Source organism: Lissotriton helveticus, chromosome 10, assembly GCF_964261635.1.
Source record: "Lissotriton helveticus chromosome 10, aLisHel1.1, whole genome shotgun sequence".
NCBI classification, from domain to species: Eukaryota; Metazoa; Chordata; class Amphibia; order Caudata; family Salamandridae; genus Lissotriton; species Lissotriton helveticus.
The window spans coordinates 1,181,688,982-1,181,714,423 of NC_136071.1; the positions used below are offsets into that span (position 1 = coordinate 1,181,688,982).

The window sequence follows — 25,442 nt, forward strand, 5'->3', positions numbered from 1 at the left end:
CTTAAGTAAACTTACGCCTATTGGATCTACTTACCTTACAAAGTACTTATTTTCAATGTAACAAGCAGGTAGACAAAATGCGCAATGAAGGCTGCAAAAGAAAAGGCACCTTCTTCACAGTCTGAAATGATGAAAACACAGTGGGAATGCTCTCTCCCTCACAAAAGAGGTGCTAATATCCAAAAGCAGATTAAAGCAGGCAGACAGTAAACCGGTACTCTAGAACTGTAGGTAAATGCCGCAGGGACAGGAGCAGTAGAGTAAAGTTGTAAGTAGAAGGAGCAACAAAAAACGCTTAATTCAACAGGGCAGTCACAAGGTGGCAGAATAGTGCTCCAAGGACTTGCAGGCAGGTTACAGTATGCAGATATCGAGCAGAAATGTTAGCAGAGACTGGCACGTAGGTGTTGAGGGTGACCGAGGGGAGGTCACTGTAGGGGTTCGTAGGGTGCAAGAATGCTGTAACGGTTCATAAGTAGTTACAAGATCATACCTTGTATTTGCTTAGTTTTTCAAAGTTCAGAAGTCCTGAGAATACAGATGTAGGTTCTTCAGATCGTTGCCAGTGTTGTAACGGAAGAAAGACTGAATCCAGGTGGTATCTTAATGTAGTTTATTTGGTAAGGAGTAAGGTACAAAGAACAAACCCCAACAGGAGCAGCCTCCTTGCTGCTCAGCCTTACTCTCTACTGACATTCACCCACACATACAACACACTATGACATCATACACCCCTACCAACATTCCACACATATCCACTGGCTGAGCAGCAAGCTGGAGCAGATACCACAGCCTCCTTCCAACTAGGAAAGTTTAACCAGCGTGTTTGTTTTTAAAACCGAGGCACGAGTCATGAGCTGTGCGAGCGCTCTTACCTTTTCACGAGGATTTCCATGGAGCTCTATCTGCTTTGGGATGCTGAGGAGCTCCAACGTGCTTGAAGCCACCCAACAAGATGCACGTTGTAAGCCGCCATCTCGTGGCTGCCGGCTCATTCTTATTTTATAGGATACTATTTGTCCACTGCCAACCACGCTATTATTTGCATCCTACGTTTAAGTTGACGTCATGTTGCTTCAAACTACTATCTCTTCGATGATATTGTTTGTCATCGAAGTTTGTCAAGCAACACTGTCCTGCTTAACTGCAGTAACTAAGATGCACACATCTCAAAGGTCTTATGTAGTGGTTGCATGTTTCTTTAATGAGCAATGGAATTGTACTTTGTAATAGAACTTTGTTGAAAGGTGTTCTGGGATTGTAGAATGTCATGATTCAGTTTACAGTTACATGTATGATCTGCTGCATGCACTTTTATCTACTGAACTACGAGTCAAATAAATACTTTATTTGTTTCCTGGATGTCGTCTTATTAATGAAGAGGTCACAACAGAATTGGCAACGAGATGGGCACAACTTGTAATTTCAAGTTCCACAACGATTTTCTCTTCGAAAGAAAAGCTTCGAAAATTCACCTTTAACCCTGTGTTCTCTACTCAACTCTAATCGTGAGTAACTTAAAGGAATTTTCAATTGGAAACACCCCTTCAAACTCGTTTGTGGATAATTACAATTTGTAACTCCAACGTTCATTGTTAAAGGACTTTTCAACCGTAAAATCGTATTTAAATTAGTTTTTTAAAGAAGGGGGATGTGTAGTGGTTGCATGTTTCTTTAATGAGCAATGGAATTGTACTTTGTAATAGAACTTTGTTGAAAGGTGTTCTGGGATTGTAGAATGTCATGATTCAGTTTACAGTTACATGTATGATCTGCTGCATGCACTTTTATCTACTGAACTACGAGTCAAATAAATACTTTAACTGTTTCCTGGATGTCGTCTTATTAATGAAGAGGTCACAACATCTTACTCGTGTTGCCAGAAACATTTTTTCACCAGAGCTACCCTTGAGCACAGAGACTTGTCAAAACGTATGGAATCCAGACATGGAAGCAGAAACAAGCACAAAAGAGTTGAAGTTAAGACTTTTTATTCTTTTACATGAGTGCCATCTGGTGGATTTTTGAAGTATTTTATTTTTTGGTGTTTCTGTTTCACAATATGGTTTTATGGATTTTCTCTTCTCTGAATGCCAGAATCCAGTGTGCAGAGTGTCCTGTAGGGGCTCATGCTGCATGAGAAGCTTATTTAGGCGCCCATATTTAGTGCAGATCTACTTATACACCTTCTTGCTGATGTCTTCCCTGACTTGTGTATTGAGAGTGACCAATTTATTACGTGTTTTGTTTATCATAGGTAGTACGACAACTCCGTTGGTCATTTTATGCATTTCAAATGCTTGTTGTCTCCAAATATTTTGTGTGAGGTCAAACAATTTGGGAGGTGGCGTTGTGTTTTTTTTTTTCCTTGGTTCCCTTATGCAGGGAAGTTCTTACCTAGCACAACTCAGGTGAGAGCTCGCTCACCTGCGTGATTTTTCAGGTTTCTCTCATTTCTACTGTGTACTATCCGAAATGTACTGTCTTTTGACAGAGTCAATTTCTCACAGTAATTGCAATGTAGTTTGCATGGTTTAGAGCTCAATTTGGAGATTTTATTGTTACAGTATATTTGTATGAAGTGATGCCACAGTCTTGGATTATTTACATATGGGACATCTTAGTCTCCTTGTGCGTAGACATCACAGTTCATCCCTTTGGTGAGGGGTGAGGTTGGGTATTAGTCCCAGTTAGAGACCCTACATGGGGTCAGGTATATAGATTAGCTCCTTTATACCTGTGGGTATACATGTGAGTGAAGTAGTGTGGCTCACTGGTTAGAGGCGGCAGACCCGAGAGCAGAGGACGGCCCGGGACCAGGGTTCGATTCCCGGCGCGGCAGGTTTCTGGACCAGGGTCAGCGGACTCGATAATTCTCTCGCCTCGGTGCCCACTCTGATCAGCGTTCACACTCGGCAACTCTGGGCATTAGCTTGCCTCATCTTCACTAACGGCCCCACCAGACCGCCGGGGATGCCTGGTCTCACCCTGGAGATACCCATTAAGGGACCATCTCTCAGGGAAGCCAGGAAGGGTTTCGCAGCGGTCGAAGCGCCTTGGGACCCTACGGGTAAGTAGTGCGCTATATAAATGCCTATACATTTACATACATACACACATCCTCAATATATGGCGGTATTGTTAGAATCGAGTAACTGAGTCCTGGAGTAGGATATAACTAATTGGCTTGGGGTTAAGTTTTGATGGCCAGGGTGTGGTAAATAAATAAATAATACCTCTATTTTTGACTGGATATATAATAACAGATAGCTCAATAAATAAGAGTCAAGATTCGAGGTAGTCGGAGTATGCAGGTTTAATACAGCATAAAGGACAGGACCAGGACAACCTGCACGGGCAAGATCTGGGATGGCTAGCTAGCACACTTTAATAACAGGGCACAAGCATATATATACTTAAACAAAATACATGATGTTCAATACAATAGGCGTAGCAGTGGGCAGGGCCTGTAGCAGTCGCGAAAGATAAGGTAGAAAGTAGGTGTAACAAGAGGCGTGAACAGGGCGTATACATAGACATGTGATGCAAACGTAACAGAATATGTCATAAACGGGGCGGAAACATGGAGGGGGCTACCTAAGGAGCCGGGACCTCTAACCTAGTGGTGCGCGCAAGCTGACAATGACGTGTTACTAGGGAGAAACTGGGGGCTATGACTTCTGCGCTAGAAGCAGAGACTGAAGTCTGGAAAGTCAGAGCGGCATGTACCTAAACACTATCTAGTATCTGATGTTTAGAGAACATGTTGATAGAATCCAAAAGTTATCAGGGTAAAGGCTAACAGACTCTAAGACTGGTGCATGCATTATTCTACATGTAGTGTGTGTTGAGGAATATTAAATGACCATTAATACAGTATTTCTCTTACATGGAGACGTAAAAGCTAGACCATGACGGAAACTATTGATGCGATTCAGTAGCTTAGGAATGCAGAGAAGGGGAGCTGGACTGATAACTAGAATCATAACATACTCTTGGCAGACTGGCAGGCAGAGCCAGTCCGAGCCGGGCACTGTGAGGCAGGAAGTAAGTGAAGGGTCAGGGATGCAGGTGGGGGCTGTATCGCTCCTCAGCGAGGGTTCAGGAGACAGGAGCTGAATCTGAGTCCGGGCCCTTTTGAGGCCTAGAAACGGGGACTTTACAATGAAATAACGTGCACACTGAGAAACGTGGCAACGTAACTTTACATAGGCCTAATACTCGTAGCTTTCACGAGAACTGGAAACTGGCATACTAGAGATGGACACAACTGTAATTGCGTCTTTAATCGATGATGGGGAATACATATGCATATTAATCATGCACACATAACATAAGATGGGGAACACGTAGGGACACAGAACATGGCAAAATTTACTTTTCCACATTCCCTCCTTGTCACTACGTTTCCATCAGGAAACATCAATATTCATGATACCGTCTATCATTTCATACAGTATCATTTGCTCGTCTCGAATTTTCTTGGAACGAGATTTAGGACGGGACTTGGGACTAGGAATACAAGAGGTAGCACAAATGCCGCAAATCGCAGGGCCACATTGTATACAGAGGCAGCAACTGAATATGATCGCTACTGCAATACCTAGAAATGACAATACTTTCCATCCCCAGGCAGAAATTATACTCCAGAACCAACCGGACCATGTCCAGGTGCCTGGATTCTGGTGTAACTGATGGGCAATTTTATGAAGTCTGGTTATAGCTGAATAAACAGACGGCGCGTTATTAGGAATGAAAATGCAGCAACTAGATCCGATGACTCTACATGCTCCTCCTCTATCGGCCAGTATGACGTCAAGAACGAGACGATTTTGGAGCACGACAAATCTCATAGCAGATTGTTCTTCGGTTAAGTTACCTAGAGCGGAGGCAGTCTCATTCACTACTGCTTCAAGGGTTCTTGTTAACCTACGGATTAACTTACTATTCTGGACAGGTCCTATAAAGAAGAAGAAACCTTTATTGAAATCTGTATACTGTTCTAGAGCAGTTTCAGTTTGATCGACAATTGGGGACTCGATCTCCCTTCTACGTCTAATGTGTACTAGATGTGTGTTTCTATGATAATCAGATGGGGATAGAAAAACTGGTGGCAGTAGGAAGGCAATGTAACAGGTTCCCTCCCAATCGAGGGGCAGACGAACATATGCGGTCTGACCACAAACAAAATAAGAATGACGTGAAGCTTTGAAAATAGATTTCCCACTGTCACTATACTTGACAATAGTAGTACAATCACTATGTCCTACGTGTACGGAACCATTATTTCGGACACATAATTCGCCTTTGACTGGTAGTACTGAAATTGCAGGTAAGTCTGGAGTAGGATCAGACTGAACATTCAGGACCATAAAATTCGAAGAATAATTACCCAAATTATAAACTTCATTTTCTAGATCTAACCCTGTTCTGTGGGGAAGACCTTGCTTGTCTGGGAAACATGTACTATTCAGAAAGGACATATCAGTTGACGATAACGTTAACGTGGACCAGGCTCCACACGAACCATTATGTGAAAACGGATAAGGAAACAATGGCAGAACTCCCTTCGGTGTCTGGAAAGGGGGGAGTCGACCACACACCCAACAATTAGTGGCATTGCTGGTCTGGTGTGAATAATGTAACATACGGATAAATGAATTATTGCGCATAGCAAGACGATAGGATAGTTCGTGAGGAGGCAGATCACTAAACGTGTGCTCTACTGTAGCATTAGAAAACTTATTTACATGAGAAATTGGAAAACATAAATGAAATGCATAACCCGTGCAGGTAATCATCAAGCTTAAAAACAATATAAAACTTAGAAAAACAATACATCGGATTGAGTTTTGACTAACTCTCTCACTATGGGGGTCTATTTCATACATGTCAGATACCTGTCTAACCGTTTCACCTAGGGGAGGACTTAGACAATTAAACTGGCTGACTTAATTTACTAGACCGGAGCTTCAACTTATACTCCTGCTGTGGAGTTTTCTCTAACAGGGAGGGCTTTGAATCAGAGTCATTAGCGGGACAGTCCTTAAGAATAGTATCTTGGCAGTCTTTAAAATCTTGACAATCCTTGGAAATGTTTTTGGAAACAGTTTTTAGTCGGAGTCCGTGAAATTTCTTGACGTGTGACAGGTGCACCCACCCCTTCCTGCCTTCCAACTTGACGGCAGTGCGGGTGGTCAAGAGGACTAACTTCGGCTCCTTCCAGCGAGGCTCCAGCGGACTTGAACGATCAAAATTGCGGACGAGGACCAGGGTGCCGGGAAGGATCTCGTCTGGCTTGACTTCAGTATTGTCGGGAAATGCAGCGGCAACCTGTGAACGACAAGAGTGTAGGGCAGACATCAAGGAAGCTAGGTAATCTGTCAGCATATTACTGGAAACATCTGTAATACTTTGGGGTCTAGGTGTACCCCACATATTCGGGGGGCGGCCGAATACGACCTCATAAGGGGACAGACCTGATCTGGAGTGTGCGACCATGCGCATATAGAATAGAGCGACTGGCAGGGCTACTAGCCAGTCTACACCTTTCTCTTTGCATACTTTGGCAATACGGATTTTCAAGGTTTGATTATGTCTCTCTACGAGACCGGCTGCTTCTGGATGGCGTACACAATGGAACTTCCACTGGTACCCTATCAAAAGGGAAACGTGCTTCATTAGTTCAGATGAGAATGGCTGGGCGTTATCAGAATACACGACCCTAGGGAGTCCATAGCGGGGGAAGAATTCACGAACCAACTGCTTGGCAGTGGTCGCGGCTGTATAATCTGGGACTGGATATGCTTCTGTCCACCTGGACAAAGCGCATACAACTACAAGGACATACTTGAAACCTCGACATCACTCCATCTGAATATAATCCATCTGGAGGACTTCAAAAGGGTGGTCAGGGGGCTGGAATCCACCTTGTTCCACCGGGACACTTTTACCTGGATTGAACTGGCAACATATCATACAGGTACGGACTTTCTGCTTGGCTGCAGCTCGTAAATGCTTGTTAAACCAAATGTTCTGGATACTGTCTAACATAGCTTTTTCTCCTAAGTGTGCTGGACTATGTGCGGTATTGATAATGACTTGAACCATTGAGTCGGGGAGAAACCATGTGGCTTTTCCCTTCGTCACCCATCCCTGATCTGTCTGGACCCCTCCTTGTTCGGACCATTTCTTAATTTCTTCAGGAGTAGCATGTAACTGGATATCTATAATATCTTGAGTAGAGTCCTTAACTATCATACAAGTAGTCTGTTCTGGAGTGGATGTCGGTGTCTTGTTAACTGGTATGTCTGGCGTCTGTGCTGTAAGCTTGGCTGTTCGATCTGCTAATGTCTGTAACTTTCGTATGTGCTTTGCATTTCATGATAGCGATGGATGTCGGTAAATGTATTGCATCTAACAGAGCTTGAATAAGGAAACCATGCTGAATCTTGGTTCCATGAGAAGTCATGAAACCTCTCTCCTGCCAGAGCACTCCGAAGTCGTGTACAACTCCGAATGCGTAACGTGAATCTGTGTAAATATTAACTTTCAGGTTCTTGGCATGTATGCAGGCTTGTGTCAGAGCGACTAGCTCTGCTGCTTGAGCGGACAGGGTGTCAATACGGTGTGTTTCAATAACTTCAGTGTCAGTAGTCACTGCATACGCGGCTACTAGTTCTCCTGTACTCGTTCTCATACATGAACCATCCACATAAAGTGTCAGGTCGGGATCTGGTAATGGAATATCTGTCAGATCTTGTCTTGGCTTAGTCATAGTGTTAACTACTTCCACACAGTCATGTGTGGCAGGATTTGAAGTAACTATCGGTAACAGTGTAGCAGGATTTAGAACGTTGCAGCGTCTGATTTCTATGTGTGGCTGGAACAGTGTCAGTTCATAACCTGTTAAACGTGCAATTGTCAAGTGCTGAGTCTGTGTTCGGTTCAAAAGAACTTCCACGGAGTGTGGAACTTGTACTGTCAAGGAATGTCCTAATACTATGGAATCACTTTGTCTGATAGCTAGTGCTGTGGCTGCAACTGACTTAAGGGCACGCAGGCAAAGCCTGGGCCACTGGATCTAATGTGCTCGAAAAATAAGCACAGGGCTTGTATTGTCCGGCTTGATCTTGTGTAAGAACAGATAATGCTGTACCATCACGTTCTGTGACAAAAAGTGTAAAAGGCTTATTGTAGTTCGGTGTAGCTAGAACGGGAGCTTGGCATAAAGCTTTCTTCAACTCATTAAAACTAAGTGTATGCTCAGATGTCCAAGGGAGGACAGTCGATACGGCTGCCTCCTGTGTCGTTAACTGTATCAGTGGCTTGGCTAGAAATGCATACTGAGGAATCCATTGTCTGCAATAAGAAGTAAGGCCAATAAAAGCACGTACCTCCTTCTGTGTCTTGGGCTAAGGAAGACTCGCTATTAACTGGATACGGTCAGGTGTCAACTGCCTATCCCACTTGGACAGTAAGTGGCCTAAGTAGATCACTTGCTGGACACAGAACTGGAGCTTCGAAGGGGACACCTTGTGCCCCATCTCGGCTAGAAAATACAAGACTGTAAGTGATGCTCGCTCGCAAGCACGTTCAGAACGGGCTGTGATCAGTAGATCATCGACATACTGGAGCAGGGCAGTGTCAGTTGGCATGTGAATATTGTCTAGTTGTCTCTTAAGTGCTTGACTGTAAATACTAGGACTTTCTGTGAATCCTTGAGGAGCTCGTGTAAATTTATAGCTCCTTCCATTTAAACAAAAACCGAAAAGGTACTGGCTATCTGGATGAATTGGGACACTGAAAAATGCGTTCTTGAGGTCGATTACTGTAAAAAAATATTGCCTCAGAATCAATAGCTGTCAATAGGGATGAGATATCTGGAACAACTGGATACTGGGGGATAATACATTTATTGAGTTCTCGAAGATCAATCACTAATCGATATACTGGGGGTGCATTTGGATCAGTACGTTTCATGACTGGAATGATAGGAGAATTACATACATTGGAGTCAGTTTCTACAACTACTCCTTGAGCCATAAGTTCGTCAATAATTTTGGATAAGGCTGCTACAGCCTCAGGTGGCAATCTGTACTGTCTGATTCGTGGTAACACTACACCTTGCTTGAGAGTCACACGATGGGGTGTGATTTGCATAAAACCAACATCAGTTGGACCTTGCGCCCATAGATGCTGCGGAACATTAGACAATCTTGGATCAAAATCTCGTAAAACATAGTGACCCTTGAAGTCACGTAAGAACAAACGTATTCCCTCTGGGGAACAACAAATAACTGCACCTAATTCTTTCAGTGTCTTAATGCCTAACAAATTTTCTGGACATGACTTCGTAAGCAATAGATCAGTAGTTCGGGACAATGGACCAACTTCTAGAGTAACTGGCTTTGATATCTCGTTTACAATTGGCTTTCCTGAAAATCCAAGGGAAACATTTCTAGAGCCTGAGAGCGGAGCCCCTGGAACCTCGTCGTGACTAATAGTAGTCCTACTTGCCCCTGTATCAATCAAAAACTTTCTGTCTTTCCCTAATACTTGACTGTGAACATAGGGACCTTCTTGATCTACAGGAATCTCGATGAGAGGCAAGCCTACCTCCCTCTCTAGGCTGTTTCATGAATACGCTTGATACTCTGGATACTCTGTCTGTGCATACTGGTACATCTGCTGTGTAACATGCTGTGTTGCAGCAATAGGCTGCGGTGCTGTAACTGTCTGTTGTGCATTCTGTGGCTGAGAAGTCTGTGAAACTTGTTCTTGTCTAGGCGGACGTGGTCTTTCTTTAGTCTTACCAGTGGCTATATTATGTTTCAGAACTGCACACTCGTTTATAAAATGACCTGGCTGTTTACAATAATTGCATGTCCCTTTAACGGGAGCTGTAGGATGACTGGCTTGATTCGGACCCCTCTTCTGACTGTCTTGTGGAACAGATTGTGCAACTAGTACTTTCATTTTCGTGTCTTTCATACGTCTTCTCTCGTGTTCTTGCTCTTCTCTGATTCTATTCTGGTGATACTGGAGCATCTGGAGCATCTGTGACGGGGTACTAGCTTGCCATGTACTTTCGACTTTCAAAACTCTATTCTTAACTTGTGGACTTGAATTCTCGACTAATTTAGTAACAAAAAGATGAGGGTATGACTCGCTACTCGTCTTCAAACCACTGTTTATTATAAAACATTTCTCAAATCTGGAATAAAAATCACTAGTGTCTTCGTCTTGTTTCTGTTTACAGGCTGAGATTGCATCCCAGTCTTCCTTTTTAGTTGCTAATAATCTAGGTAAAACTTGTATTAATAATTCTGGTAATTCTTTACATTTCTCTCCAAGACCGGTACCTGGTACTCGTATCTTATCTTCAGCTTCTAGAGCTGTCCAATCGATCTTTTTCTCTCCCACCTCCCAATCCTTTTCCTTGAGTTTTTCGTATACCCCTGCGGGCAACAGGACTTTTAACATTTTAATGATATCTGGATACGTGTATTCTCCCATACGGAGCATGTCTTTTAATTCTCGGTGGAACCCTGCTGGATCTTTGTCGTGACAGGGAATTAATTTCTTCATTTCTAAGAGTTCCATCTTGGTAACTGGGGTGTAAACAAATACTCGTTGCATTTCACCATCTGCTGTCCTAACTGGGTGTACTTCTCGTAACGGATTCTGTCTGTCTATATAAAACGGTTTACTTTCTGGGGGTGAGACATGAACAAAATGTGGGTTCAGAAACGTTCTATATTTATGGCGCTGTTCCAGAATGACACTAATTAAATCGGTACCTAAACCTTTCCATCTATACTGGAGTAATTCGTTCAGGATATCATGTAACGGACCTGGATCAGAATGTTGACCCTCATACAGTGTAATGAGGTGCTGGATCATATACATACCCACCAGTCGCTGCTCGGCTGGGGGCAGTTTCAGAAACATTTGTGCCACTATTTCGTCTGGAAAAGTGGTAGAATCAGTAATCCATCGGACTGCTGATCGGGCTAGTTCTTGTTCATGCATGGTACTTAACTCACTATAACCGATTCGTGATTTCAGAATTTGATCGGTAGCTTGAAATACTTGTTCTAGAGAGCCTTGTTCTGGTGCTGGAAGATGAAAGACTTTCTTGTGTTCTAGGCGTGACTGTCGGTCTGGAAATCTAGATTTCCCTACATACGCTATTCTGGCGGTATTCTCGTCGTCTACCTCTTCAGTAGAAGAGTCATTTTCTTTCTCGCTTACTAGAGCTTCTTTGCGTTGCTCGTGTAACCTGATTATTTCTTTACGAATTTTCTTGTACATACTCTCTATACTATTGAGTGTCTTGTGCTTACCCTCGGCTATATTATCACTCCACCTTGTCAGAACTTTCATCTCGATCGGATCTTTAGTCGGGGAATCTTGTTCCCGTATTAAACAATTGATCAGAAACTTTAATAACATGAACTGGATCTCAGCTTTTCTGAGAGACATGACTTCAGCAATACTTTCTGGATCTTGTCCTGTACGAATGAAACGATACATTCTGTCTAGATCTTCTTTCATATTCGGTAGGGTGACCAAATACTCGGACACCTGTCTTATACGTATGGAATATAGAACCATGCTATCCTCACCTGGGACTGGATCATAACAGCATTCAGTAAGAACTCGTCTGATTTCTGCAATGGACTGATATTTGGGCGTACGCTGTAACGCACATTCATGTAACTCGACTGCTCCTAAACGTCTATTTGGCGGCGGGGTACCAGGAGGACCTCCTCCCGCGGCCCCTCTACTGGAATCATCGACTGATACTCTTCGTGCTGGCAGAGTGACTGATGTGGCGGGAATTTGTACTACGGGCTGGACCGGCGGTACCGTAACAGGTACTGCAACAGGTGCCCCGGTGGCTGGAAGACCATGAATTACATTATTTACAGGAGCTGGTGGAACAGGATTTGCATATTCTGGGACTGTGTCGTCCAAATAGGACGAGAGAAAAATATCTGCTGCGGTCGGTTTGTGACGTAGCTTGGTCGGAACTAAAGGTGGCGGAAAATTACTGGATGCTTCCAGGGTTGCTTTTGGCAAGCCCTCGGCAAGAAGAGGATACATACCCTTAATGAGGGCATTCCTCTGTCTGTCTGACTGTTCGGTTTTAACTCGTTCACCTATCTCGATTAGTTCCCTTTCTTGGGCTCTTTCTAAGGATTCCCTACTTAATTCTGACTTTCTGATTTCTTTTTCGGTTCTTTTATGAGATTCTTTGCGCCATAACTCGATGGCATCTTTCTGTGACTGTCTGGCTTTCTTTTTCCATAATGCTTCTTCTATTCGCATGATGCACTCGGCATCCCATGTACCCGATACGGGCCATCTGTACTTTTCTTCTAACTGTTTGGTGTACTCCACCCATAAATCTAGATATAATATGGCACTTATGCCATGCTTTTGATACATAAAATGACCTGGACTGTCCCTAGGCGGGACAGGAACTGCTTCCTCGAGCAGACCTTTTCTAGTTCTTAACTGACGTAATTTTGAAAACAAAGGCATGACTGGGCTGGAGACCAGACACAATACAATACACACTGAACACAATATTGACTTGAGACTGATCACTCATACCACAACATTGAAAACACATTGAAATGAAATTTAAAATAACAGTTCGGACAGAAACATTACCTGGAATACTTGAAAACAGAATACATGAATTTCTCGAGAACAGAACTTACTAGAATTACTAGATGCACTGCTGAAACAGTACGAAACATACCGGTCTCATAAAGAGACACGTCAGGACCCGCATCCACCTAAGTGGACACTTCGTGTTGGATCTGCGTACCCAAACCCACGGACCAGAGACAATGCAATTGACCCTGTCTAGATACTACCCCAGCAACGGTACTCACTGGGCAGCAAGAACGGAAGGCCTCGGACTGGACTGGACTGCTACGACGACGGACGAACTTCGGACTTCAGTTACGGGTGGGCCTCCGGATACCTCGGACCTTGGACTCTCGGCTTGGGCTCTGGTCGGGACTCGCCGCGTTCCTCCACCGCCTCGTCTGGATGCTGGACCGCAACCTCCGTCTCCTCCGTGGGCCTGAGGGATACTTGAAGCAGAAATATCTGCACGTGCACGGTATGGTTCCGTCACGGCTGCAGAGGATCAGGGGGCTTGCGTGGCTTCACCGGCGCGTGGGGAAAGGGCAAGTCCCTATTCGGGCGCCATTATGTGGTAAATAAATAAATAATACCTCTATTTTTGACTGGATATATAATAACAGATAGCTCAATAAATAAGAGTCAAGATTCGAGGTAGTCGGAGTATGCAGGTTTAATACAGCATAAAGGACAGGACCAGGACAACCTGCACGGGCAAGATCTGGGATGGCTAGCTAGCACACTTTAATAACAGGGCACAAGCATATATATACTTAAACAAAATACATGATGTTCAATACAATAGGCGTAGCAGTGGGCAGGGCCTGTAGCAGTCGCGAAAGATAAGGTAGAAAGTAGGTGTAACAAGAGGCGTGAACAGGGCGTATACATAGACATGTGATGCAAACGTAACAGAATATGTCATAAACGGGGCGGAAACATGGAGGGGGCTACCTAAGGAGCCGGGACCTCTAACCTAGTGGTGCGCGCAAGCTGACAATGACGTGTTACTAGGGAGAAACTGGGGGCTATGACTTCTGCGCTAGAAGCAGAGACTGAAGTCTGGAAAGTCAGAGCGACATGTACCTAAACACTATCTAGTATCTGATGTTTAGAGAACATGTTGATAGAATCCAAAAGTTATCAGGGTAAAGGCTAACAGACTCTAAGACTGGTGCATGCATTATTCTACATGTAGTGTGTGTTGAGGAATATTAAATGACCATTAATACAGTATTTCTCTTACATGGAGACGTAAAAGCTAGACCATGACGGAAACTATTGATGCGATTCAGTAGCTTAGGAATGCAGAGAAGGGGAGCTGGACTGATAACTAGAATCATAACATACTCTTGGCAGACTGGCAGGCAGAGCCAGTCCGAGCCGGGCACTGTGAGGCAGGAAGTAAGTGAAGGGTCAGGGATGCAGGTGGGGGCTGTATCGCTCCTCAGCGAGGGTTCAGGAGACAGGAGCTGAATCTGAGTCCGGGCCCTTTTGAGGCCTAGAAACGGGGACTTTACAATGAAATAACGTGCACACTGAGAAACGTGGCAACGTAACTTTACATAGGCCTAATACTCGTAGCTTTCACGAGAACTGGAAACTGGCATACTAGAGATGGACACAACTGTAATTGCGTCTTTAATTGATGATGGGGAATACATATGCATATTAATCATGCACACATAACATAAGATGGGGAACACGTAGGGACACAGAACATGGCAAAATTTACTTTTCCACAAGGGGGACTGGCCCTGGGCCCGGTCGAGGCGCGGACGGGTGCAGACGGGCTTGCCTTTGGCGCACCGGTGGCACGTCCGCTGCTCCCTCGCGGCATTTGCCGCCTTTTTAGTGGTATGGCTAGCTAATTGGGTGAGAAACTATACCGCTAACCTCCCCAAGATGGCGGCTGTCAATGGCACTAGCAGGAAGTGAGGCACTCAGAAGGAAAGGCTGTCCCCTGTAGTCTCCCTCCACATCAAACAGTCCGCAAATGACTGGCGGTGGAACGAGGAGACTACAGGGTACCGAGTGCTGTCACCGTGATGAAATAGGATTACGCAGTTTTGTTTTGTGGCAGTAAAGAACAGATAAAACAGTCAAAACGGCGCAAATAAGGTACAAACTAAATAAAATGAGTAAACTTGCCCATTGGTATAAGTGGAGCTTCAGCCTTCAGGAGCCTGTGCTCTATGTCTATCTTAGCGCGCTCGCGGCATTTGCCGCCTTTGTAGTGGTATGGCTGGCTAATTAGGTGAGAAACTATACCGCTAACCTCCCCAAGATGGCGGCTGTCAATGGCACTAGCAGGAAGTAAGGCACTCAGAAGGAAAGGCTGTCCCATGTAGTCTCCTTCCACATCAAACAGTCCGCAAATGACTGGCAGTGGAACGAGGAGACTGCAGGGCACCGAGCGCTGTCACCGTGATGAAATAGGATTAAGCAGTTTTGTTTTGTGGCAGTAAATCATTTGTTTGATATCACAAATTTTAGTCTATTGATGAATATTTAATTAAATATTTATATATGTCATTTTACTAACACAAGGAGTGGGAAGAGATATATTATAGGGCGGGGGACAGAGCTTGCAACACTGCAAGCGTAGAGACTGCTATTAAGAGTGCGACCTATTGGTATCTAGCCCCGGCCCGCCTGCTGGGGCAATAACATTCATGGTGCAAAGTGTTGGAGGTGATGCGGGCCCTCTGGGAGGCTGCTTTACCTTCGATGGGAATGTCTGAAGCTCAAGCACTGCTGGGTGCAGTTTTAGATGACAAAGATAAACACCTTGATACACCGATGCCTGGCTTCCATAACCCTGGGTCTCCCTATCCCACTGACATTCCCACTTAAAGGGGTGACATATTGAGCTTGTGCTTCGGCATCTGTTCGGGCCAGTGGGGTAAAGAAAAGCTTTCTATGCACACTGCTTGGCTACATTGGTTCGGGGACTTAGTTTCGAGGGACATAATATAGAAAGCCCAAAATATCGACTCCAAAATATCGAAGGACAAAATATAGAATCCCTATCTACAAACAGGTAAGTACTAAAATATCAAATCCAAAATATAGATTGTAAACAATATAGTTAACTAAAATATCGAATTTGGAAAATATATCACAAATAATATAACATTAAATAAATATTAAAACAATTACATAAAACATACTTAAAATAATGTAAAAAATCTTAAAATATAAAAATAATAAAAGTAGTGTCAAAAAAAGTAGAGAATTAGTTGGATAGCGAGAGGGTAAAAATTACTATTCCCACTCCAAAGAGTGCAACAGTAGGGAAAGCTGTTGCGTTGGATAGTCGAGGGGTAAAAATTACTATTGCCACTCCAGAGAGTGCAACAGTAGGGAAAGCGCTGGATAGCGTAGGGGTAAAAATTACTATTCCCACTCCAGTGAGTGCAACAGTAGGGAAAGCGTTGGATAGCGGGAGGGTAAGAATTACTATTCCCCTTCTAAAGAGTGCAACAGTAGGTAAAGCATTGGATAGCGTTGGGGCAAACATTACTATTCCCACTCCAAAGAGTGCAACAGTAGGGAAAGCGTTGGATAGCGTAGGGGTAACAATTACTATTTCCACTCCAGTGAGGGCAACAGTACGGAAAGCGTTGGGTAGCGTAGGGGTAACAATTACTATTCCCACTCCAGAGAGTGCAACAGTAGGGAAAGTGTTGGATTGCGGGAGGGTAAAAATTACTATTCCCACTCCAGTGAGTGCAATAGTAGGGAAAGCGTTGGATAGCTTAGGGGTAAAAATGACTATTCCCACTCCAGTGAGTGCAACAGTAGGGAAAGTGTTGGATAGCATAGGGGTAAAAATTTCTATTCCCACTCCAGTGAGTGCAACAGTAGGGAAAGCATTGGATAGCGTAGGGGTAAAAATGGCTATTCCCACTCCAGAGTGCAACATTTGGGAAAGTAATGATTTAATATTAAAATTAAATTAAATTAATTATCAATACAATAACAAATTAAATAAAAATAATTACGAATTAATTAAAATTAATCACTAATTAAAAAAATTAATTACTAACTAATAACAAGTAATTACCCATTAATAACTAATTATCAATTAAGGACAATAAATAAAAATATGTTTTAACTTTATTACAATTAAATCACTTCCCACCCTATTGCCCTACAAACCCACAACCTGCTCCAAATAAATACAATTAACATAATTATGAATTAATCAATTAATAAAAAGTATTTACCAATTAATACAAATTATTACCAATTAATACAAATTAAATACCAATTAAAAATTAATTATCAATCAATTAATTATCAATACATATAAATAAAAATTAATATTTGATTTACTATAATTAAATTACTTCCCACCCAATTCCCCTATAAACCCACAACCCGCTACGGAATTAAATAACGCAAAAATTAAATTACATAACATTCATTACTTTAAAAAAATTAAACATATATTACATAATTAATACATACTTTTAATACATATACTACAATACATAACACAAAAAAAAATCTCCAACCGCTCATCCACTCTTTGCAGAGGTGGGACATCACCGTCTTCAACTATGCGGACGAACTGCAAATTATCTTCCCCCTCAACACTCCCAATGCAGCTCTTTACTGTCAAGCGGTTATGTTACACATCCAGCAATGGATGAATTGTACCCAGCTCAAGCTGAACCTGGGAAAACAGAGCTAATCCTCCCAGGTAACAGCCCCATTTACTGGGGTCCACCGTTTTGGCCGGTGGAGCTCGGCTCCCCGCCTGCTCCGGCTAAGTCAACAAAGAGTCTTGGGGTTATCATTGACACAGAGCTCTCCCTCAAGCCTCAGGTGGGTGCTGTCGTGTCATCATGCATGTTCCAGCTAAGAAAAATCAGGAAAGTCTCCCACCTCCTTACACCTGAGGCTCTGATACAAGTCTTGATTGCCCTGGTGCTCTCCCGCCTGGATTTCTCAAATTCTCTGTACCACGGCCTACCCAAATCCCTTCTCCACAGGCTCCAAATTGTGCAGAACCAGGCAGCTAGACTGGCCTATAAAATCCCGAAGTGGCAGTCTGCGAAACCATTACTTCACAAACTCCACTGGCTGCCGGTTGAACCGAGGGCTGCGTTTAAGATCGGCTGCCTGACATTTAAAGCTGTGTTTGGGACTTCTCCCGCCTTCCTTAAATCCCTGGTCACCCTTTATTGCCCGGTACGCAACCTACGGTCCTCTCACCACCAGCTCTTAGTCATTCCCCCAATCAAGCTCAAAAAATTTGGCGGTCGTAGATTTGCTCACTTGGCCCCCAAACTTTGGAACCCGCTGTCCCTTCCGCTTAAATTTTCCAACTCCCTTCTTGAATTCAGGAAACTCCTGAAAACTAGTCTTTTGACACAATCCGGCTAGATCCCCTTCTTCACACCTCTCAGCACCCAATTAGCGCCAGGAAACCTATGGTGTCAGAGCGCTATAGAAAACCCCCTTACGATAAGATAAGATTAGATAAGATATTATAAAAATCGATATTTTAAATTCGATAATATGGAATTCGATATTTCATACCCTAAATTCAATATGCTGGGCTGTCTTTATTTTTAGTAATTCGATATTCTGGGCTGTCTATATTTTTGATTCGATATTTTGGGCAGTCTTCATTTTGGAATCGATATTTAGGTTGTTCACTGGCTACATTGGATGTGAGGCATATTAGGCATAGAGTAATGGACCAGAGGGTAGCGGGAGTTCTTGGAGTAGACAGTTGCTTTTGAATGTTGCCATGTTAAGTTGTGCTTGATGATATGTGCTATGCAGAGTTGCCAATAAATCTACTTGGATACTACTCAAGTCTACCGGAGTCATACTTTACATGGACGCTGAAGCTGACCTGCCACTCAGACACCTATCGGGATCTCTGGAAGCTGTATATTAAACTGCTTTTTAACTCATTCTATAACTTAATGTGTCCCAGAAACCTACGTATACTGCACTTGCCTAAACAGGTTGACACAGCTTGACAGCAGAGAGGGACACCCAGAAATAAGAAACAGCTACAACACGCAGGGGAGTTACAATATAGTGGAGTGACAACAAACGGAGGCGAGGGAGGGAAGTGGGGTATGTTTGGTTGTGTTTATTGTTTTTCATTAGTACTGCATGACAGAGGAGTGCTAAGCAAGCCCCTCTGTTATGTGTACGACTGTGTTCTTAAAAGCAATAAAATACATGTAAACCATAAAAACATACCAAATTTGCTTTAATGCCTCCGTTATTCTCTTACACTGTTTTATATTTCTTACCAAATTATCCAATACCTTACTTCTGCACATTCTTCTTCTTATTTGTTGGACTTTTTTCTGCCTTGCTGTCAGATGAGCTGCTTGTAAGACGTTTTCCGCTTTAAACTTGACTTACTCCTTTTTGTTTCTCAGTTGTTAGAGCCCCCTTCTTATTGACATCATTTTCCACATTTTTCATTTTTCTAAATAATGTTTTAAGAAACTCATTAATTCTCCACAAATCCATCATCTTCATTTTTTTGTTCTCAGTATTTTGCAGGCAGTACTGTTTCTTTTGTGTTTTTCCCCTCTGTTCCTTTCTTGCCATTGTACGTTTGTCTCTTTCAACACAAGTAGATATCTGAAAACCAAATACAGTACTCATTTAACTGTTCATTATACCATATAATGTTCCGGTGTCACATGTATCTCTTGCAACAGTGCACTGTTCTTCCCTGCACATCCAGAGAGATCCTCACAATTAACCATGGGTGGAGAACTCTGCTCCGCCCGTGGAGTGTTCGGAGATTTGGCTACTCTGCGTTCCGTGGAGAATGGGAAGTAGGCAAATCTCTGCACAATCTGCGACTGAGCGGAGTTGGCCAGCCCCTGCCTCCCACAACCCTATAAACAATTGTTTAAAAATTGAATACAAATACTTTAAATGCATAATCTCTACTTGTGCTGGTCTGACCCTTCTCACTTCAACCTCAAAGTACATGCTCATCTCTCAATCTATCTATCAAACACAAGCTCTTCAAAATCACCCTCTGGTGCAGGCATACTTAAAATATTTCTGCCCTCCTAGCTCCAACCTTGTACTCCAACTCTTCCATCGAGACTCTCACAAGCTCATCCTGGTGCTGCCCCTCTCAACATCCACACCTACATTCACAGCACCACTCATCATTACTATGTACATAATACCTCTCCCATTCATGCTATGTGCACAATGTACTGTACCCATCACCTCCTCAGCAGAAGTTAAACGTTTCATGTCAACTATACAACTCACATCCTCATTTTTCCACTCACTAATGTGTTAGACTGCACTTATATCACAATGTTCAGCATCATATCCAACTCTGGCATTCACACTTAAGACCTCACCACATCTCACACCCAGACACTTACATTGCTTAATGAATCTGTCTTCATTCATTCGCCTTCAACCATTCACTCGTCTTACTCAGCTTAAGGACTACTAATAGTCATTTGATAAACTAGTACATCCACAGATTCAAACAACATATATCAACTGGCCAATACCTGCAACTCCCCATCCAGCACCCTAACTTAAACAACTTGTGTATACCCTTGACATACATGTATCCACTTTGTTACAAATAACAAGTTTAACATTGTCTCACTGCGGCCCTGTCACATCTACATCTCTATTCTATGTAAACTACCTTCATCAATGTCACTGCCCTGTCACAGTCATTCCTCAATGTAGTTCCACAGACCACAGCTCTCATCTCCTGCCAGCCTCCAACCATGTCTAGCCGTTTCTACCTCCATCACATCTACCTATTTCTAGCATACCCTGCCCAGGCTTTAACCAGTCTCACAAGGCCCCACACTCTGATTCCTACACCCCAGCATTGTAAATAATTCACATTGTAACAATGATAATACTGCACGTTTTCTATGAAAGAACTGCCTTTAACATTAACTCCTATAGGTTAGCATTGTAAAGTTTGAAAATTGCACTTCTGGGATTGAAAAGTCTTTCTATTGCAAAAAGTATATATATCTAAGATGAAGTCCTGTGGTTCTATGAAATAAATATAACCAAGTATTATTTTTAGAAATTGGTCTCAGATGTGTGTACAACAAATGCTTAACACTGCCCTCTGATAAGCCTAACTGCACGACCACAACTCCACAAAAGAGAGCATTAAACTCTCTGCACATACCTCTTTTTGGACCAGCATACGGAGAGAGCCAGTTTCCTACAATTCCTGTTAAATTTGGTGTAATTTCATTCAGCCATTTTTGCTGTAGGCTTGTCTAAAGAAGTCTATGGAAAGTGCAATGGGACTTTTTGATTTGGTACCCCCCTTTTGTCTTGCACCCCACTTGACAAATCTCCCCGCAACTTTCTGGAAAGGAGTTGAGGTGGATGAATATTTTTTTTGTAATGTTTTGTGAAGATTGGTCTAACAGAGGCAAAGTTATGAGCAAATCCAAAAAAATGCTCCTTCTATAGAAAAGCAGACTTAATTATAAGTTCATTGTCTAGTCCATATATTATGCTTATTGTTGTGGATAAACATATATGCCTCCTTTATTCTGCCTTGTTCCGGTTTTCTATACTTCTGGGCACTCATTTTATGCTCTTATGACTTAATGGCATCCATTTATTTATTTCTGTCTGATCCTCAAGCTCGCACCAGCAGAAACAGCGCACTGCATATGAGGTCAACATTGTGCAAATATATATGCATATATGCATACTGTGTGGTTATAGCGTAGTTATAGTTAGGTCAGACTTTGTTAAAAAAGTATGTGTTTTGTGCTTTTTAATGAATATTTATAAGACTTTCTAAACAAAAAATCATCAGCTCCTTCTTGGAATGTTTTGACAGGATTTGTGAAGTGGGGGCTGAGAAAAAGGGGGGGCCCAAAAATAATTTTCCCCCATGCAATTACCCATAAGAAATTTAGGAAATGCTACAAATCGGCTAAATGAAATTACTCCAAGTTTGGTGAACTGCTAGATCTTTACCCAGGAAGCATGCTTTTTATTCCTTGGTGTAAATCAGTTCAGCAGCTTTTGAGATATAAAGATTCAAAATGTAGAGCGATATAGGGCTGTAGGACTCCAGTGGGACCGGCAGATCAGAAGATAAGATCTGATTGGCTGCCCTCAGCATCATCAAAGATATTGGGCAACCATTTTAGGATCTAGGACTTAGTTGTGTGTTGTCAAATCAAAAACATAAAAACATGTAAGGAGACAAGATAGGAATACCATGATTCCTTTGTCCTTTTGGGACATGTCTCAGAGGGGAGAAAATATTTTTTTCTGTTTTGCGGAAAAAAAGATGCAATAAAATCCCCCTGGGGAGGACTGGGCCCCATTGGTTGGCACTTTTTAGTATTTCTTTCAATACAATTCAGGAGGGGGCATGTGTGGGCTCTCTCCTGAAAGTGGTACATGCCCTTGGGGGCTATCATCTCCCCAGAGGTTGGCACATGTTGGTAGGGACCCCAAAACAAAAATAAGGGGGACACGGCTACACACTTCCATACTTTGGTGTGCTGCCCCTGCCCCCAGTGACCAGGGAACTAGGGTGCACACTGAAGTTGAACACCCTCCTTGCTTTGAGTGGGCAAGGAGAATTAAGCTTCTGTGCCAGAAAGTTACAGTCCTGTGCTGCCATTAAAGAAAAAAGGAAGGGTGTGTGTGACTGGGGTACAACGAGGCATCCAAAAGGAAATGGGATAAGGCAGACATTTGACTAGGCAGTGGGGGAGTATGCCCCATGTGCAGTCATATCAAACAAAAAAGCCAGCTGTAGGTGCACCCACAATTTTAAAAAGCCAAGAATAATAGTTGCAACCTCCTAGTCGCTCTAGGATTGAAAGCTGTGAGGCCATTCATGCAATATTCACTTCACTTGTCTGGAGCACCCCATAAAGTCCTGATTGGGTTTCATTCTAAAATATTTCAGTTCTTGTGGTACTCCAAGGATGTACAGGGGCACCACCAATTATTAATTTAGTGTTGTGTGGGGCTGCAGGGAGCACAGCAACCTCCTCAGGAATATTTTTGGAAAAATCTCAAGTTTCCTGGGTCATTGAATGCTTGACCACAGGATAGCTTTCCATTCTTTTCAAAGCTGTCCGAGCTGAAGCTGCATGTTCAGATGGTGTGGTTGTGGTTTGTCCTATGGTTGCATTCTGTGGCCTGGAGAGTATTAAAAAAATCCCCAATACAAGTTTATTGTTGTATTCCTTAAGAGTGCTTTATATATAGTATCTTATTGACAATAACTTTTAATGAAAATCACAATGTGTGTTTTACTTACACATATATTGGCTTATGGTTATTGATTCTATTGGTTAATGGTAAATTAAGACATGTGACTAATTTATTAATGGGGTGTCCCCCTGACAAAGCCAAGAGTCCTGCTTTTTATATACTGATGTTTTGAACCTTTGACAAAACCAATTGGCCTACTTTGTTTAAAATGACACCCCCTTACATTGAAATGGCCAGGCTCTATGTTTCAAACCTACTGGCTGTGCACAATAACGTTTAGCTGCCTTGGACACAGAATGGCCAACTCTTCATCTTGGACCACTGAAGGCTGTACGTGGCAGTTGATTTGGCATTGCTATGTATACCTTTGTTGTCCCTCACCGCCCTCGCCGCTGCGTCCCCTGCGGCCTCGCCCCTCTGACTGCCCACTGCCCATTCGCTGCCCCCGCCTCCCAGCTGCTCCTCCCTCCCACCTCCCCATATATGCCGGCCTCTGCGCGGCCGTGCGCTGGTGCGCCAAAGGCACGCCTAAGGCAAGCCTGACTGTGCCCGTCTGTGCCTGTCCGCACCTGGAACGCGCCCAGCGCCAGAACCCATAGCCCCCACACCCGCAATGACGACCGCTGTCACTACGACGCCAACACTCTGCACGCTCTCTACTCCGGACGGAGCAACACCTGCTTCAAGGCCGCCGAAACACACACATGGCCCCTTCACCTGCCAGAACTGCAGCTACACCAGCCTCAGAGCCGACAAACCACCAGCCAAAAAAGACCCTAACAACCTCTGATGCATAATACTGAACACCCGCTCAGCACGCAAGCATGCCGTCGAGCTCTGGGACCTGCTCGACACAACATCCCCGGACATTGCCTTCCTGACTGAGTCCTGGTTTAACGACTCCTCCGCACCCGACATCGCCATAGCCATCCCAGACAGCTACAAGATCACCCGATCACCCGCAGAGACCGCACCAACGGAGTTGGAGGATGAATCGCCATCGTCCACAAGAACAGTGTAGTGTGGTTTGAGGCCTGCTTTGTGGGCATGTTATGTTAGCATAGCTGTTTTTGTAAGTTAGCCTTCACTAAGGTCTACACATGAGAAAAGGGTTTTGTTTTCAACATCTCTAGACTTGCATCGTGCCCATAGTCTGCACAGTTAGTACTGAACACTTCAAGGTTATCATAACAGGGCTGCTGTTTTTCGGCATGTTTGAGTAACATATTCTAGACACAACAATTTGGCAGCTGTGAGCCAGCAATGATTCTGGCGCCTTTATTATACACACACTCGCCATGATTTCACACACTTTGGAAGATTCCTTTTCCAGAGATGCAGAGAGCCTTGCTGATCCAGATGTAATTTACTCTTACTGAGCGCACAGGTAATGGGGTTACCCAAAATAAGCCCAAGAGACCTTCTTTAGTTATAATACATAGTTCCTATATAGGGAGGGTGTTTAAACTAGGCGCTATAGGGTTTGTTTACACCAGCATTATAATATGCTTTCGCCTTTCGTACTTTATGGAATTGTAACCATGCTGACCATATTATTTTTAATCATATGTTTGCTTATGTTGGCTAAAATACTGCACATGAGATCACGCCAAAATAAATATTTTAACCTTACCGTGTCTCTTCTTTACTCCTGTTGTGGACTGGTATGAGAGTATAACAAAAGAGTGTTCTCACTTCCCACCATTCCTGAGTTTGTACTAAGTTGCATGTTCTAGGTTGTCTAATCATTGGTTGCTTTGCTATAGGACGAAGAGCTAATGTGACACTGATTGCTAGCTAGTTGGTATTTTCTGGGTACTGAGGTGAGTTTCTGGTACACCACAATTCACTAATGTCCTAGGTCTCTGTGCACAGTTCTGTGTATGAGCATCAGGGTCTCAACTAGCATCGACGACGCGGTCAGCACCGCCAAACACATGCATTTCCAGATCCACACAGACCCTAACTCCACCCTCAGAGGCACAACACCCACCCACTCCGCCGGCCACATGCTTGGCCCCATCTTCTCCTCAAGCCTGCACATCTCCGTCAGCCACACCTTCGAACTCCTCTGGACCGACCACCACTGCATCCACTTTGCCTTCCAGAAACCTATCACACACCACAGCACCCAACAGATCCCCCACTGCTGCTGGAGCAAAATCACAGAAGAACAACTACACACAAACCTCGCTCTCAGCCCACCCAATGAACCCTCCAACACCGATGACGCTTCCCACAGCCTCAGACGCTGGATCGAGGACTGCGCCAACACCCATGCCCTGCTGAAGAAACTCCCGCACAGAGACACCAGCAAGAGGGCCAGCTGGTTCACACCAGAACTCCTAGCCTCCAAACAAGCATGCCAGAAACTAGAGAAGAACTGGCACAGTGAACAAACTCCGGACAGCACGCAGCACACAAGGACACCATCCGCAACAACCACCACCTCATCAGGGCGGCCAAGAGGACCTCCTTCAAAGACTGCCTCGACAACAACGCACACAATAGCAAGGAGC

General features: G+C 43.5%; 1 protein-coding gene across 2 annotated transcripts in view; it reads left to right on the top strand.

Moving 5' to 3' along the window:
* LOC144784921 (vomeronasal type-2 receptor 26-like) overlaps positions 1-25,442 on the top strand; it is a 1,049,209-nt gene that overhangs the window by 142,369 nt on the left and 881,398 nt on the right. For both annotated transcript variants that reach the window (XR_013601714.1, XR_013601715.1), the window contains exon 2: positions 1,382-1,508. The gene's annotated coding sequence lies outside the window, so the exon portion shown is untranslated. The remainder of the gene's footprint in view (positions 1-1,381; positions 1,509-25,442) is intronic.